At 39.0% G+C, this 17,475-nt stretch overlaps 1 protein-coding gene across 4 annotated transcripts in view; it reads right to left on the reverse strand.

Moving 5' to 3' along the window:
• tiam2a (TIAM Rac1 associated GEF 2a) overlaps positions 1-17,475 on the reverse strand; it is an 89,529-nt gene that overhangs the window by 62,700 nt on the left and 9,354 nt on the right. Inside the window, exon 1 of one of the 4 annotated variants that reach the window (XM_036592690.1) lies at positions 12,377-13,120. The exons of 2 other annotated variants lie outside the window; for them this stretch is intronic. The gene's annotated coding sequence lies outside the window, so the exon portion shown is untranslated. Of the gene's footprint in view, positions 1-1,661; positions 2,159-12,376; positions 13,121-17,475 lie in introns of those variants that run through there. One more of the 4 variants, XM_036592689.1, reaches the window with a different exon arrangement.

Genomic DNA, 17,475 nt, shown 5'->3' on the forward strand with positions numbered 1-17,475 from the left:
ACTGTGCTCTCTTTGTAATGAAGCATGCAGTTGTTCACTGTTCTTTAACTGTCCGATTCCTATTTTTTTAAAAAAGCAAACATCTGACATACCGAAATCATTGTGCGTCCCCCACTTACTAACTCACCATCTCTATAATAAAGTACAAAGTTCTTTACTTCACTGCTGAAACAGCTCGCTGTCTCTGCATGTCCTTTCATTCTTCTCATGAGAGATTCATTGCCCTGGCAGAGACTCAAAAGTGGCTGTGACAGCCAGTCTGATAGCAGCACACAAAGTGTCAGAATATTTCAGAGTAATAGCAACATCAATGCTCAGTTCAATAACTGCCAAGAGAGCATCTTCAGCCATTTCAACCATTGAGCAGGTGACTGTCCAACCACCGCTACTTCACAGCAACTAGACATTAACCCAGGCACAGCGAAAATCTCTCATCACGACAACTGAACACATTCCTGTGTTAATAATGATAATGAATATTTATGTAGCATCTATTAAAATCTCAAACAGTTTTATACAAAATAGATGTAAAACATTGGAAAGATAAAATACTTTAGTCTAAATGACAATAAAGACAGTAGAAAATGAGCCACAATACTCTGAGCATATCATCAATGTCCAAAGAAAAACAAGTATCTCCAAAATAGTAACTTTACAGGACAGGGCAAAAACGTTATTTGCTTTCAATGTAAGTTAATGGAAAGAGCTTTTATTCTAAGCGACATTGGAGCATTTCTATTGGTCGAATCATCAAGAACTTTTCACACAATGTAAAGGACAGCTGCCGAGCTCAAATGATGCTGAAAAAGTAAAAAAAAAAAAAATCACAAAAAAATGGATATACACGTTTTTCATTGGACAGTGACAATATGCTAGGCTAAAAATATGTTTTTTTAAGCTTCCTTTACAAAACACCTATCGAATTTGCTCTTCTTAATATGCAATTTTTAGGAGCTGGAAAAGAAAATGATCTTCCACCAACTGAGCTGTAAGTGATCATAGGAGGAGTCTGCAGTAAGCCTGCCTCAGCTGAGTGAAGTGGTCTGGACAGGCTATAGTTTTTCAACAGATCAGTAAGATATGCCAGAGTTAGGCCTTTAAGAGCTTGAAATGTCATAAAGACTTTGATACACTGAAGATTTTACACACTGCACTACAGTAAACCCAGATAAACAGGACTAGTGATGCTCTCCCTGTAATGAAACATGCAGTTGTTCAATGTTCAAGTACCGACAATATCCACAATATGCTCAGAAAAGTTTTCGGACATAATTTATCACAACAACAATAAATATTGTCATAATGCCCACCTCTACCTTTACACTGATTTTCATGTTTGGTCAAAGACACAGACAGAACTTTTAAACTGCTAGAAAACTGGTTCACGTCTGGAGATGAAGCGGTCGCTCACTCCACTATGACTCATGTGCTATCGCACTGGAATTACTTTAACAGCCCATAAAAGAATCCAGACATCACAAACATGCTAAAGTCAATCCATTACAAACAACCAAAGACCACCATAGAGGACACACCTGCAAGCTGGAACGAAGAGGTGCAGTTCTTTTTTTTTTTTCTTTTTAGCATCCGCTCCTTAATCCAGTTAATACAGGAAACAGAGACGAGCATGAAAAAAAAAGAATTAAAAAAACTCTCGTTACCTCTGTGGAAAGGCTTTAATCTACCAGCCTTTGAAGAGCAAGTATGAGAAATCCAGCGCTCCCTGATCTCCGAGTCGATTCTCACACAAGGGCTTGTACTCTTAGAGTGACAAACTTAGCCGGGCTGACTCAGACTCAGACACACACACACACACACACACACACGTGGAAACTCCCTCCCTGGCTGTAAGACTGAGAGACTCTTAATCCGTTCACTCTGTGCAGGACAGCACGGAGAAAGGAAAATCTGAGAGCCTCACTGCCACTGGCTGGAGTCGAGGCGCGGTGTGCCTTGCTTGTTTAGTTGTGACAACTGCACACACACAAAAAAAAAAGTTCCTTTTTTCCCCTCCTTTTTCTTTTTCCTTTGGTCAAGCCTGTGGACAGGGTTCCGCACTGGGTAGTCTAGAGGCTGCAGAGAGCAGACAGTCTGCTGCCTGAGCCTGCATTCCACCATCACCCCCACATGGCACAGCGGTCAGGGGGTAGCCCAATCAGGAGCGGAAGAGGGACACAGAGAGAGAGAGAGGAGGGGAAAGAGGGAGGAGAGACGACCGGATTAGTCAGTAAGTCTGAAGTGAAGAGGGTACACGGAGCCAAGTTTCAAAATTTGATTAGAGCAAAAGGAAAAGGGCGCATGTGGAGCCCACACGCATTTTTTAAATTTAACCTTAGGGAGGAAAAAAAAAAATCCAACACAGACCAAATGTTGTGTTTACCCAACAAGCCTCCATCCTAACCGACTCCATAAAAGCCCTGCACATAGCTGAGGTTGAATAAGAAAGTTCATTCAAACAGGCTCATTCAGAAAACCACAGAGAATCATAAGCCAAAAGCAGGACCGGAGCACGCAGAACGTTCTGCAGGCTATTTTTCTTTTCAGACACAGACTTTGTGTACAGTTTCTTTTTGTGATAGCTGGATGATTATTGGGGGATGAGGTTAGAGTTGAGGAATCATCGAGATGTTAATGAGTGAAGGTGAGGAGTGATGGACGGTCAAAAACACATCTCACAGCCATAATAGCTTACACACTGTGTATTTAGTATGATTGCAAATAGACTTTCAGAGCTCATAGTGTTACAGCTTAAGCACAAACCTAAGCATCTGTTAAAATGTAAAATAATGCAAATACACTTTTGCATTAAAAAAGAAAAAAAAAGAACAAAGGTGCCAAATGGGTTTCTTCTGAGTGATTCCATAGATGAACCACTTTTGAATACCAGAAAGACCTTTCTATAGATGTTTTTTTAAAGGCAGTTCTACCAATTGTTTTGTAAATTGATGTGAAATGGGCCATTGTAGAGAAACTTACTGACATTTCTTTACAGTGGTGGTGATCGGAACCAGGGGTTGAAATGTCTACAGCACAAATACAGCCATATTATATTTACTATCTAAAACCACCAGTGAACCTACTCTTCTTCTAAGTTTTGATAAGTAATGCTGATGTTAAAATAACTGTTAAAAGTTTTCTTTGTGGACTATTTTGCATTGCAATGCCCTACAGACAGCTTTCCACCATTCATGACCATTTCAACTTTCTTTAAGACAGAGCATTTTGCATCAAACCACTCGGAATGACCTTGTTTACATTTTAACTATTTAATTATGCACAACATTCAGAGGAATCTCTCTTTTATAAACCATTTATGCATATTATCTGTGAAGAAAATTTATTTTATTTAAAGAGTCTTCAGATGCATAAAAAGTCTATACCAATTAATTTTTTTTTATAAATGGTCCAAGCCAAAACTTATTTAGGAACCCTTATTTCAAGGGTGGACAATTAATGGAGCCCACATCCATAAAGGTGGAGTCCTAAAATAGGTCTGTTATTCGAAACATGGTCAAATCGTGTCATTAGACTGGAGTATTTCCTGCACATGATCAACAGAGGGAGCCTTCACAGAGAACACAACATTATTACATGCATTAAGGTCAGATCAGTGACCCACTCCAGCACAGGAGACAAAATACAAACTGTTCACATCAATATTCATGATGCGAAAGATTCATTTCTTGCATTACTATTTAACCAACAAATCAATATGACCATTCATCCAGTGATCCTAATTAGACTGATCAGGTTTTAAGTGATTTCACGTGGAGCTTTGTGACTGGCTTCACAATGAAGGCCTCCACTGAGCACAATGGCTAAAGAGGATCAGCGCTTCAATGGGCCTTCATTCAGCAGCATTGTGAGCAGTGAGGATGGGGCTGGTGTCTTTGAAATGTGAATGGCTTTGTCAGGATTAGGTGCTGGCCAGGGGAGCCTGAGGTCATGCATATTCACTAAAGGCAGGAGGCTGTCCAGGACACACAGAGCGGCACTCTGAGGACCTAATTAGACTCTCTACAAAGCCTGGCAACAGCATCCATTATATCCAGTAGATACGATTAACAGCCAATTAACAGCATCAACAGTGTCTCCTGATGGATCATCAATTCTCTAAAAATAAAACTAACTGAACTTCTTGCATCACAAGAGAAACCTGCAATGCACATAAGCAACTTTAATGTCAACATGACGGTTGCATAGTAGTCTAACGGGGTAATCCTCCTCATCACTCAAGACAATGCAAGCTTGAAATACACTATCTGCCGTAATCTACGCAACAGACTCCAGTTCTTGCTGGCCTCTGAGATTTATTTCAAATATTCCCCACAGGCAGGATTTTGCATAGGTGACATAAACACTATATCACTGTGTAGTCGCCAATTATACTTAACTTCAGAACTTTCCTTTAATGTGTAGCCTTGAGGACTTACACAAGCTTACCTGGCCAGCCTGACACACTGTATTTTAATGGGCTGTTTGCACATCACCATATTGACTAGATCATCAGAAAATGACACGTCAGATCGGCTGCATGACATCACAATTTCCAACAGTGCAGCATAGATTCGCCTCAAATATAACATCAGGATACTTGAAGGTGATTCAGGATATTTAGTTTTTTCTAAAGCTTGATAAGTTGAAACAGGAAAACAGCCCCAGTAAAAAATACTAATAAAGTACCAAAACAAAATTTTTGGCCGAAAACGAAATTCAGAACAAACTGGGCCGAAAACCAAAACCAAAAGAGCTGATAAATAAAAACAGTAAAAACATCAAGTAAACTTACTAAATTATTACAGTATTTGTAATAAATTGTTACAGTATATGCCACAAAATCCAATGTCCTTGACAACAGAGAATGGTTGGTCATCCAAAGCAATGAATTACAAAATTACAAATGAGGGTTTTAGTGTAAACAGTTTCTGCTTTACGCTTAGGCACCCATTTGTACACCCATTTTCACCATTTCAAAAGCTGAGGCTACATATGCCGTTGGCGTGCTTGCAAGGACTTTCCTTACTGCTTCTGTTTAGCTACATTCTGCATATTGAGTGGGATGTCATGTGTTTTTAAGTGGTATCAAACACGTAGTGGAGAAGTTCTCCGATTCTTGGACACCCTTGATACTTGGCATGAACTGTTATAACAAAATGCTTGTTTAATGTCCCACAAAGAAACAGTGAAAGTTCCACACAGCTGGCTTTTTTTACTGTTTATCTGCTGCCGCTCAAACTGTTTGAGTCAGTGAACAGGAGGCCGAAGGAAACAAACAGCATTTTTAATTATTTAAAAAAATAAATAAATATTAAATAAAAATAAAATAAATAAAATAATAAATAAAATTTTCATTTCATTTAAAAATGATCAGACTTCATAGGAGTCCTACTTAATCTTTGTTTTGTTTTTTTTTCCAAAAAACACAAAGCATTTAGACTTATTTGCTTTGTGTTTTTTTTTGCCAGTTTTTAATCGCTTTTTGACAAAAAAATATGGTTGCCAAAATTTCAATGCAAATACTGTCAAAAACTATAGGTAATCTTTTACTGTGATACAATAAATTCAATTAAACAGGATTAATGATGGTCTCTTTGTAAAGATCCATGTAGTCGGTTATTGTCCTTTAAGTACTTATGATTTGCACAATGTACTCAAAAGAATATTGTGGTGTAATTTATGTCATATTATGATATGATAAAACATTGTAGTACAGCACATTTACAAGCACTGGTTCCCACCAGAATACATCAGACCCTTTTATTATTCACCACACATTTACAGCCCACCACAATCCCAAAGCCATCTCAGGGTTTTTTAACTGATGAAAGCATCAGTTTATAGTACGTGCCAGTCTTTTTCTGTGAATGTCTGTGAGATACCACATCTCACGCTATTCTAATTCTTATTTCAGTCCTTTCACATTTTAAAAATGACCTGTGCTTGATAGAGCATTGAAGTTGATCATATTAATTGCTTTAGTAATTAAACATTATTACTGTAAGCATCACTCATGGGGGGACGAGGGGCTCTGTCATTTCCACAAATTAATTCTAGAGGCAGACAAAAGAGCGGAGCGCTGGAATTCAGCCACAACAGGATATGGTGTCAAAGGTCCCCCCCCCCACATTTCACTGCTTAACTCCCACCTGTCAGTGCACACAGTGTCACAGTGAGATTTACGGCTGTGTTGATTTATGAAGCAAAGGCTGACGTCACCTTAGTTTCAGTCTCTAGTTTCTTCCCAAAAGGCAGATTAAAGGAGTGACTAAAAAACAAAAAACGACAGTCTGAGATAACAAAATATATGATTATATATTTTGCAATTATTATGAATGTGATATAGTCTCTAAGGAACCAGACAGTCTTTTCATTCATATTCTTCCCATTTCATGTGAACATGAGTAGTTAGAGAAGTTGCAGCAATCTTAAATTATTGTTACCTCAACTTGCTACACTCTTAAAAAGTTGTTTTTTCAAGGGTTCTTTAGACAAGACAAAAGTTCTTTATAGAACCATGAACACTCAAAGTACCATCTGCATGCTTAGATGGAACCTTTTTGAAAGGGTTCTGCTATCGTTACGATCTCAAGCTTGTAACACTAGAAGATCCCTTTTTGGTGCTGTATACATCACATTCTCTGTCAGTCTGAAGAACTACCTCACCATGCAAAGAACACTAAGCATGCAAATGGTTCTTTGGTTCTATGTAGAACTATGAACACTCAATCTCTTTACTAAAGAACCCTTGAAGAACCATCTTATTTTAAGAGTGCATGATGCCCTGTTTAACTAACCATAACATTTCTTTGGTCCTCATGTTGGAGCAACAAATTCAGCAAATAGTCCATCCAGAATCAACTCTAGACCTATTGTCACCTCGCTAGTGCATGAATGAGACACAGCTGGATGAGAAACAACTGAACAGCCAACGGCCCAATTACTTTGGTCCCTTGAAATAGGAGGATTACGTATGAAAAGTTTGTGATTTTTACCCAGATATAAATATCCTTGAATTAAAGCCAGACATTCAGCAGTTTAACCGATGTATTATTTCAAATACGATGTGCTTGAGTACATACAGCCTAAAATGGTTGTGGCCTACAACAGAGACGCACCACTGTGGGAACTGATGCCAATATCCAATATTTTTCATGTACATAGAGTGGCCCCAAAAGTATTTGGACACTCCCCATTGATAAACTTTAACAAAGTTTTTTAGACTATTTCAGAAAATGTTTAACAAAATGATACTTGTTTCAGAGAAAATTATTCCAAACTGATGGTCGACTCAGTGTGGAGAAAGCCTGGAGAAGAATTAGCCTCAGTGCAGTCTGGTTCTGTTTTAAAGCACAGAAGTCTAAACATCAAAGTCAGGGGAAACATCAAAGTCTGAGTGTGTGTTCATCAATGGCTTGATCCAGAAAGATATTTTAGAAGCAAACCTGCAGAAATCTGCAAAGAAATTTGACAATTAATGGATCTTTCAGAAGGATAATGAACTGAAAGCCACCCGGAGCCTTTTGAAAAGTCTTAGAATGGTCTGTCTCTAATAAATGCCATTCGGCTTGACATTTTCCTAACACGACGAACTTAATAGAATTTTAAATACAGCACAAATTTTCAAATACTTTTCGGGGGCACCATATCTGTCGATGCCTATGCTGATGCTAATACACATTTATAAACGGACACTAGATATACTATACATGGATTAGAATCTCCATTGAGAATACTGTGGAGTCTACTACTAGGCTTAATTCCTGTCCAGGCACCTGACCCGAGTTAAAAAGTGCAGTAAAATTATACATTTCAGCACAGCAGCCCAGCGTCTCCTAAGCATACTGCTCTTCCAGAATACAATAATATACAATCATCTAACATTGGCTTGAATTATTGGTTACTTCTATGCATCGTTCTGATGCTTTTTTTTTTTAACAATTATCAGCTGATACTGATATCATCAAGCATCCCTATGCTATATGTTGTTTTCTTGATTTTCCCAGGTCATCCCAGAGCAACCTTCTTTTGCTCTCCCACGTTACCTTGCCTGGTTTCCAAGCTCCTTTCAGCCTGTTGTCTTGTCAGTTTGTAGGGTTCAAAAGACCATGAGAGCTGTCAGGCTGGAACTTGAGTTTGACAGAGATGTATCACCAACTCGCTCAGCTCCCTTGCCAGAACTCAGCTTTGTAAAAGCCTTTTTACAAAAGGCCTCAGTGTCAGTGGTGCTCCACTGAGCTATTGCCTCTGTCTCCACTGACAAAGATGTTAAATCACGAGCCAAATACGGAACTTGTAAACATTAGTTCATGTCATGTTCAGACGAAGGCCAGTTTTGTAAGCCTCTAGAGAGTGCCAGTCTCTATTTAGCTGGGACTGCCATGCAAAGCGTGTGTGGTGTGCGTGTGGAGGTGAAAGACAATGCAAGTCTTACTCTCCTCGGAGAACAAAAGAAATCTACGCTCAAACTCTCTGCAAATTAAATTTACATGCACACGTCCGATCCTTTTGGTATACGTGCACTCAAAATATGGATACAGAAACGTGCTTGAATTAATCATTCTAGACAGAAATGTGTCACTACTGTGCTGCCACTATCAATATTTATTTAATTCTTTGTATAGTCATGATACCATTTAATTCATTATTTTTATAGTCATTGAACCCACATACTTTAGGCATAATACATTTCAGTCATCTTTGGCATGATGGAGTTTCTTTTACACATAGGAGGTGGTGTATGAATCAGGGATGCATTGATATGGTAATTGTGGGCCGGTACAGATATCTTCATGTACATATGTGCCAATACTGATACTGATGCTGATGCATACACATATATAAAATTAAGAAAACTGGGTCATAATTCAAGAGATGCATCAATATGGTTTTCGTGAGTCAAGGTCAACATTCTTCATGTACATATCTGCAAATGCAGGTACCTAAATATTTATAAAAAGCCAAAATTGGGACTACACCTCCCAGTATTCGCATTACAGACAAATTAATGCTTATTTGTAGAGGGTTAGAAATGCAGTAAAAAGAATAAAATACTGATATTCTAGCAAAGTATCCCAATGTCGTGCAAATATTCTGCTCATCTAAAGTACAACAAATGTCATCAAATATTGGCTTAAAATATCAGATATTGTGATGACGATATTGTGTATTTTGGTACAAATAATTTGAATACCCAAGTATTTGTTACGCTGGTATTGAAGTCTCTATTTAGTACTCAGAAGCTTGTAGCCTAAAATAAATTTCAACAGGGTTGTTAGGTTGAACAGTTATTTTTTAATAAATGTAATAAATTATAGCTGGTTTAGTTGAATGCACCATAAATTTATGCCAGCCATGCCACCTCTTTCCACACAAACACTGAAGCTAAATAAGCAGAGATGCCTTCAAAAAAAAATGTGTGTGGGAGCACTTTAAATTTTTCAACAAAAAATAAATAAATAAATAAATAAAACAAAACAATATATATTTTTTCATAAGTATGACATAAGTATGAATTATTATTTTAAATACTGCTTAGAAAGTGGGAGAATGTGACTGGCTTGTGTTTTGATGGATGCAAGTTGCGTGTTTAGAGCAGCGGTTGTGAACTGAAACACTGATTAAAATGCAAGCGTATGTGTTTCATCAGACAAACGGCTGAAAAACACTTGAAATATTGTTTCTAGACGTGAATTTTTGAGAATGAGCATTCAATTACTTATTGGAAATGTGAATAAGAATCCAAAGTCTTTAAATGCTGTTCAGGCCAGCCCAATCTAATACAAATCATTCCAGGTTTAAAAACCAAAATATTGGTGTATTATTTTGCATCACTTGAAAATCTGTTGCTTCTCATACTGTATCTGCATATTACCCCACCACTCTGATATCTGTACCTTATCATATTTACCAGACTCTTGTTTAGCACTTTCATGTGGAGACTCTGTGTTTTTACCTAATCAGAATAGAAAGTCTGGAAATACTGATAAAGAAGCAACCCACAGTCTTTTGGAAATTAAAAGTAAATTTCCCTTAACCTTATTTTACGTTGGTCATAAACTGTCTCCTTGACCCATCTGTAACATACCCCATCCCACGCATGTGGGTGGGGCTGGTCTAAACTATGTTATCGAGTCCTAAATTGAATAAGGTTGACTTGCCCTGTCGCACTGCTGTTGCAAACCAATCTGTCACTTCTCGAGGTGCTAGTGCAAGGATTAATAAAATCAGCTGTGGGTTACTCTAAAGCTTTGGTCTGGACGCTGGGAGATGGATTAGTGAGAGCTCCAGCCTCATCCATCAGAGAAATTGACCGGTGCCTAACAATACAGGTCACAGCAAGACAGTGAGAAGAGGTTAGAGCAATCAAAGCAGCATTCACAGAGCAAGGCAGAGTGTGTCTGAACACTTTTTCCTCCCTCTGTCGCTCTTTTATACAGCTAAGGAGGTATTTCTTTTTCAGATGAGTCGAATGAGCTGATAGCCAAAATGACATCTTAAGGAACGGTGTTTGTGAACAAACATGAACTTTGCCTAGTAGTAACACTATCCATGCACTATTTTTTCAGAAGCTCAATTGTTGCTTTAGTGCATCCAAAGTGGAACTGGCCTTGATAACAATATTATCAAATAATTTATATAAGAGCTGATATTATGCAAATTATTGGGTTTTTTGTTTGCTTCTATGTGACACTTTATTGCTTTGTCTTTATTCAGCCACTCCCTCTATGGTATAAAAAAGCCTACAATAGAAAAGACTACACTTAATTTTGGGTCATACAAACAGAAAATCATCAACTACACACATACATACTTTAAATACCAGCTTGGAAAGATTATGCCTATAATATAGATTTTCAGTCTGGCAAAGTATGCTAGGAAATACACAAATAAAACAAAATCTCTGGTAGAGGAGCAAAGTGGATGATTTTGCAAGTCAGCCGACCAGACTCAATTTAGCATACTACCAATTAGCATGCACATCTCAGGACACATCATCCAGCTCAGTATCACCAACCGGTTTTCTGTTTTCTGCACAGACGGCATGTAACACTGTTCACATCCAGTGGTTCTCTGCGCTTGTTTGGTTAAAACAACAAAATACTGCCACACTGGGTAACTGAGTAATATTAGAAGCTATACCAGATGGTACTTTCATCATATCTATATTATCATCTGAGAAAATGCAAGCTGTACAGTAAGGCTCTGTAATGTCCCAGTGTGGGATTTCATAACAGAATCACAATTACACTGTATAGCATGATAATTCTGAAGATAATCGTTTGTCTACATTTCTGTTAAAACGTATAAAGTACTGGCACCCAAGAATGGTCCTCCACTGTGTTGAAGAACTCTCAGGAAACAGAGCTACGACAACTGTGTTAAAACTACAACAAACACATGTGTTGTAGTTTTAAGAGACTTGACACTTTCTGTCTCCTAAATCTCCAATCTTACCAAGTAAGGCTCATATGTTGTCGACAACTTAAAGAGTCATGGCTTAATTGTCTTTCGTTAACAACCTGACCGAAACACTGAGCTTTCCCTTAAATAGGAACAGGACTTGGATGAGATACCTTTATTTATTAAAAACTTTCTATTGTTAAATCACCTCAGAGTCTGAACAGCCAACAGGCTGCATGTTTTAGTTATACTATCTCCAGCGTAAATGGATATCATGTTTTTTAAAATGTGTTAATCAGAGTTTGTGCTTGCAGTAACAAAGACCATCAAAGCTCTGTTTAGACAGCAAAGTGTGACACGACTCCATTGGTTCCCACGAACAAACACAAACACACACTCGTGAGCCGAAATGAGGTCGGTTACTCAAGCCTCCTGTAAACACAGCGTAATGACCCCCACCCAAAAGGTCAGGTGTTACATTAACAATGCACAGGAAACTGGGCCAGCCAGCCAAATGTTTGTTTTATTTGTTTATTTATTTATTTATTTGTGCATTCAAATTGTAGCTTTTAAAAAATGCTTTCTCGTTGCATAACAAGCTAATGAGCACGAATGCACCGATCACAAACTTTAATGGCCGGATCTGATTTCTTTAAAGCCAAATGGTTGACAGTTGATAATCCAATTTTTGCTGTCATTTTTTTTTTTTTAAACCTGAAACTCACACAGTGTGGGCTAAATGAACACACTAGTACATTTCCAGTACTTTCTAAAATCCGAAGTAACAATATAAATAGGACTATTTGCTCTTTAATGGGCTAAACTTGTATTTTAAATGTAGAAATGAAAAACAGATGAACATTTATAACATGAATCAAAGTGCTACATGCAAGGAAGCTGCAATGGCTATTTAGCACAAGGAGTCATGTATAATTATGTTATGACAATCTGGTAATTACAGTGCAAGTGCGCTTACCTGTCTCACATTGTTTGTTTCACAAAATTGCGACACAGACCAGCCAGAATAAAAGTAATAAACTGTCTGTGTTCTTTCGATTCGATTGATTCTGATCTTTTCCAATTCAGATCTACATCTCTAGTTTTGATGCTTATTACGAATGAACTCAATGAGAAAAGTCACTTCAACACAAAACATTATGCTTTACTGAAATGTTATCTTCCAGTGTCATCTCTTCCTTACTGACCAGCAAGACACTGGAAAACCAATCTCAAAGTCCAGGCTCATGAAGCTTATCTAGATCCAGAAGCAGATAACCAGAAAAGACAGGAATCCTATTCATTTAGCCTGGTCAGCAATGTGAATGTATTTATGGCTATAGCAGCGCGAGCTGCCAAAAGTGCCAGCCGCTGAGGCACATAGGCCGAATACTGCTGACAGCTCAGTTCTGCCAAGGGGCAAGGTTACCCTGACAAAGCTCTCAACTTTCACAGGGGTCCAAACCTACACACTAACATATGCAGCATATACAGCACTTACAGAGAAATGTACTGGGCCATGTACTGTTCACATATCCATGCTAACCAGAGCACCAAGATTCTGTAACACCTCCAGCCTTTAAATTAGAGGAAGCCAAATGGGAAAAACTGTTTATCATGATACTTGAAGAAATGTTCACAACATGAATCGATATTTTGACACAATTGGCTAGTAGTGCCACATTTACAAAGCACTATGAAAACTATGATTACAATGATTAACATTTTGCATGTTGCGCATCACAATAACAAACATAAATCAGGATAATGATAAAATTGTCATATTGCTGACCAATGCTAAATGGATACAAAGAAGACAAAAAAAAGGTGGGATATGGCGTAAATGCAATATCATGACATGAAGACACTTTCACAGTTTGTATCATATTAAATTTTTCTGAAGTTTGATAAGTACGAACAGACATCCCAGCAGTGCCACATTGAAAAAATACCATCAAAAACTGAGTGCAGTGATTTCAGTGTCTCTCATACTGTGCTGGACCAAACCCCAATAAAACATGACCAATTTTGTTCTCTTTTTAATTAATCATTTAGTTTGTCAGTAAAAGCATATTGTGAATAGGGATGCATCAATAACAAGACGAGGGCTGTAAAGGAAACCATGCTGAGAAGCAGTGATTGTACTATCTAGGTAATGAGGTCACACGTAGCGGCTAACACATTTAGCGCCTAGAGAAGAGCGCATGTGGCCGGCCTTACTCAGATATCCAGCAGATGGTCGCAGTACCACCAGAAACTCAGACACTTAACTAAAAGTGTTGAACCACCCTTATACTGACGATACTGTGAAAGAAAACACGCACACCGAAAAACAGTGTCTTGGTGGAGAATCTCCAGAACGACCTTCTCCACACCAGAAACATAAATATTCTACAACTGTTTTCCATCTTATCGAGTGCCTTTGTAAAAGAGAGCACAAGTAAAAAAAAAAATGCACCAGAGTCACGTGAACATGCTCAGAGAACTAGCTGAAGAGTTGTAATGATGCAAGACTCTCAAAAGTTCTCATCGTACAGGATCAAAACAAAAACAGCTGTGAAGCCAAAGTGTGGAACTTAAAGGAAGAAAACAATGAGGTCAGTACTACACTTTGCTTTTGGGCAGTGGTTCTCAATCCTGATCCTGCAGTATCACTCACTGCTCCCAATACACCCGATGCAACTAATGAACTTATTAATAAGATAGTCCTGAGGTGAACTGGGTGGGCTGGAGCACTTAACATGCAGGGCAGTGTGACTCCAGAATCAGGACTGAGAACCACTGCTCTAGGGTGCATCATTTTCTGTACTGTATACAAAAATATGCATATTCCGAAACGCTTCAAATCATACCATAGGGGAGAGAGTGGCACAAACTAATGCAGGATAAAATGCTCTTTTGTGTAGTTAAACAGGTTCAGAGTGTGTATCCTCTCACACTCACATAGCAACAGATATTTCTCAAGATTCACCCAGTTTCTGTATCATAAAACTAACTTGGTAATCAGAAATGCAGTGAAACAAGTTGTGTGTATAAGGCACAGAATTTACTCCTACATTATTTTAATTACTCCTCAATGGTGGCTGTAACTCACAGTGAGGGCCAGCCACGCTAAAGTACAGCCTCCCTATGGCAGCGTTAATTGCAGTGTGATATTACAACTAGACATTTTTAAGCAGCGAAAATACAAAATTATTTTATTCACCCACTGTTTGTTTTTTGTGAACTCTCATTGGGGACATGAATTCACCAACCAAACACTTTTGTTCTGGTGTTGGCATGATGACAACGAAGCTAATGGGCCACGTGTGACCCCGTAACTTTGTCACTTGAACATATTCTGCCTACTTGTTTGTTTGTTTTTTCCTGCAGTGTGAATAGGTCTGTTTTTTTTTTTAATTAACCTTTAAGTTTTGTTTTTTTGCGCTGTGCTCAGTGTGTAATGGTCTCAACATCCGCTCTTGTAATCTTGCAATTCAACATCCGCTCTTGTAAAAGTAAATTTGCCGGTGTTTGACAGGCTCTTTTCAATAATCATTATTTTGATGTATATAATTTTATTTATTGAGGTTGGAAAGGTGGTCTGATTCAAACAACCAATAACCACTGAATTAATCGTGTTTTGCATCAATGTACCAGACTTTTCATTGACTTCAAACTAGCCCCTCGCTCTCACCCCATAGGTAGGGTTTATTGCAACATTTGCACTCGCTGCTTTTGTCCGAATCACCTGCAAACAGTACTGTGCTGGAAACAATGTTTCCCCTTCATTTGTAGCTGAGATGTAGAGATTGCTTGTCTAAAAATGAGTAATTTTGCTCAAACACTTTTGCAAAAAACAAAACGTGTCAGTTTGTGCCTCGCTCTTCTCTACTGTTACACCATACTCATTAAGAACGAAGGGTGCACAAGGGACACAGAGCCAAAGTGGTGTGCAGCTGTATGGTTTTTAGTGGGCATTTCAGAGTGAGAGTGGCTTCCAGGTCCATTTTCCCTGCTATGAAAAGTCTGTGGTACGGGAATGAGCATGGAAAACAAGTGCCAAGCACGTCCGACTATATTGGGCTGCTAAAAATGGCCTGAAACAGACTGCTAGAGGAACTAACTCCGCTGTACAGAAAGTTGAGTCAAAGGTTAATGTCTATGGAGTTATAAGTGAAGGTGACAAGCGCTGCACACCAGAACAGCAGGCAGAACTTCCGACTTGGTCCGAACTCATCACCACATACTCTAGAAGCTGGTCATAGAGCACTCAAGCTTTCTCCAATCACACCCAGGCCTTCATTTATCATGGTCATTCATCTTCCTCCTTCAGGACATGACTGCTGAAATGAATCACGGCGATGTACCATCAAGCAGTGTGAGAGCCGACAAGCAGATGCTTCGGCTCAGGGAGGTCAGGACGGGTCAAGCTTTTCTTTCAGTGAAAGGACAAGGGAGTATTTTCTCAGTGCCTCCAATTCCTCACTCAGTGGAACAGGAAGAAGAAGAAGAGTGTGGCTCGCTATTTCACCCTGGAGGCAGGCCTAAAAACAAAACAAGCTCTGTTTTGACCTTGATAGAAGCAGAAGCAGTGACCTCCGCGCTTAAACTCAAGGCCAAATGCTAACCTCTAAGAGAGATGGGGTCTCAGGGAGGAGGGAAGCAATAAGAGCTGTGAGCTCGGTGATCTAGCTCTCATGCAATGGATCTACCCCCAGAGAGGCTACCTCAGCTCCCGAGCGGAGATGATACGAGTCCAAGGGCTCACATCAGACAGACCGCCATGTGCCAGCTTTAGCACGCAGACACGTCGTCTCCTGCAAGAGTCTGTCACTAAGCTGCATGCCCATTTCCAAAAATAATAACAGGAGAGAATAGTAAGGGAACAATTTAACAATACAGTCGGAAAACCAAGAAAAGACAAACGCTGCCAAAAGCCATAGACAACAGCAAGCTAGACACCATAACTCAAGCCCAGCACATAATTCGCAGTACGCTTGTGTTCTTTCCTACCACAAATGTGCGTGCCACAAGCTCCGTGACCAGTCAGAGTGCTATGGTCAGACCACGTGTGCGTGCATTTAGGCTGAGGGTGCCTCTATTGGAATTCGTTCAAGTTTTCCAGGGTGAGCTAGTGTACATTTAGAGGAATTCCATTAAACTACGTAACAGAATGCAGCCCTGCCAGAGGAAAGCCTGCACCCAAGCACCAGCAGAGATACTGCCCTTGTTAAAAACTTGCTGTTGGCAAATGGGAAGCTCCAGCACTAATTATAATAGCCTGGCACTCCACAGCCCAGACCATGATTAACCACAATCTTGGACAGCATGCTATGCCTCAAGATAGCCACACAGGGATAATGAGATGCTCTGACCCTCCTGCTATGAAATACAGTCAGAAACAGGCAGGGGATTTCCTGTTCACAGCTCAGATTAGGATTGAACAGGAACACGGAATGAAATAAACTAATAAACCTGGTCATATAAGGTTACCCAATTATCAAGACATTCAGAAACTTAGAGAGCAGATGGATCATAAACTCATCATTAGTTGAGGGAGAAACAGTGCACAGTGTCAAACACAGTATGAAAGGCAAACAAGCTCACATTGTTCTGAACCAATGGATACTAAACCTCAGCATAATATTTTTAATATTTTTTAAAAAAAAGTGCAGTTTCCAGTGAGGTTTGAAAAGCAGCAGCCCACAGCATTTGATAGCTTTCACCCACCACGGCACATTTTACAGCACAGATAAATCTTTCATGCTGAAAATTACCCCTCTTTCTGTGAAAATTCATGTCAAGGGAAACTTGTGATATCAAGACACTGAGAAATGTGGCTGAGGATTAGTCATTAAAATGTCCTGATTGTAATGAGATTTCCCCCAAAGAGAGGATGGAATACATCAGCGCTGATAGAACAAGTGCTGCACAACTCAGTGAGCTACTCAAGAAAGCAAGAAAAATAACCTGATAATGCAGAAAATGAATGGCAATGTATGTTTGATTTAAGTAATGTTCTGGTACACCAAAAGCATTAACACTGGATCAGCCTGTAGACTTGACACTTTCCTGTCAAATATTAGGCACAACATC

The sequence above is a fragment of the Colossoma macropomum genome, unplaced genomic scaffold, assembly GCF_904425465.1.
Source record: "Colossoma macropomum unplaced genomic scaffold, Colossoma_macropomum, whole genome shotgun sequence".
Taxonomy (NCBI): domain Eukaryota; kingdom Metazoa; phylum Chordata; class Actinopteri; order Characiformes; family Serrasalmidae; genus Colossoma; species Colossoma macropomum.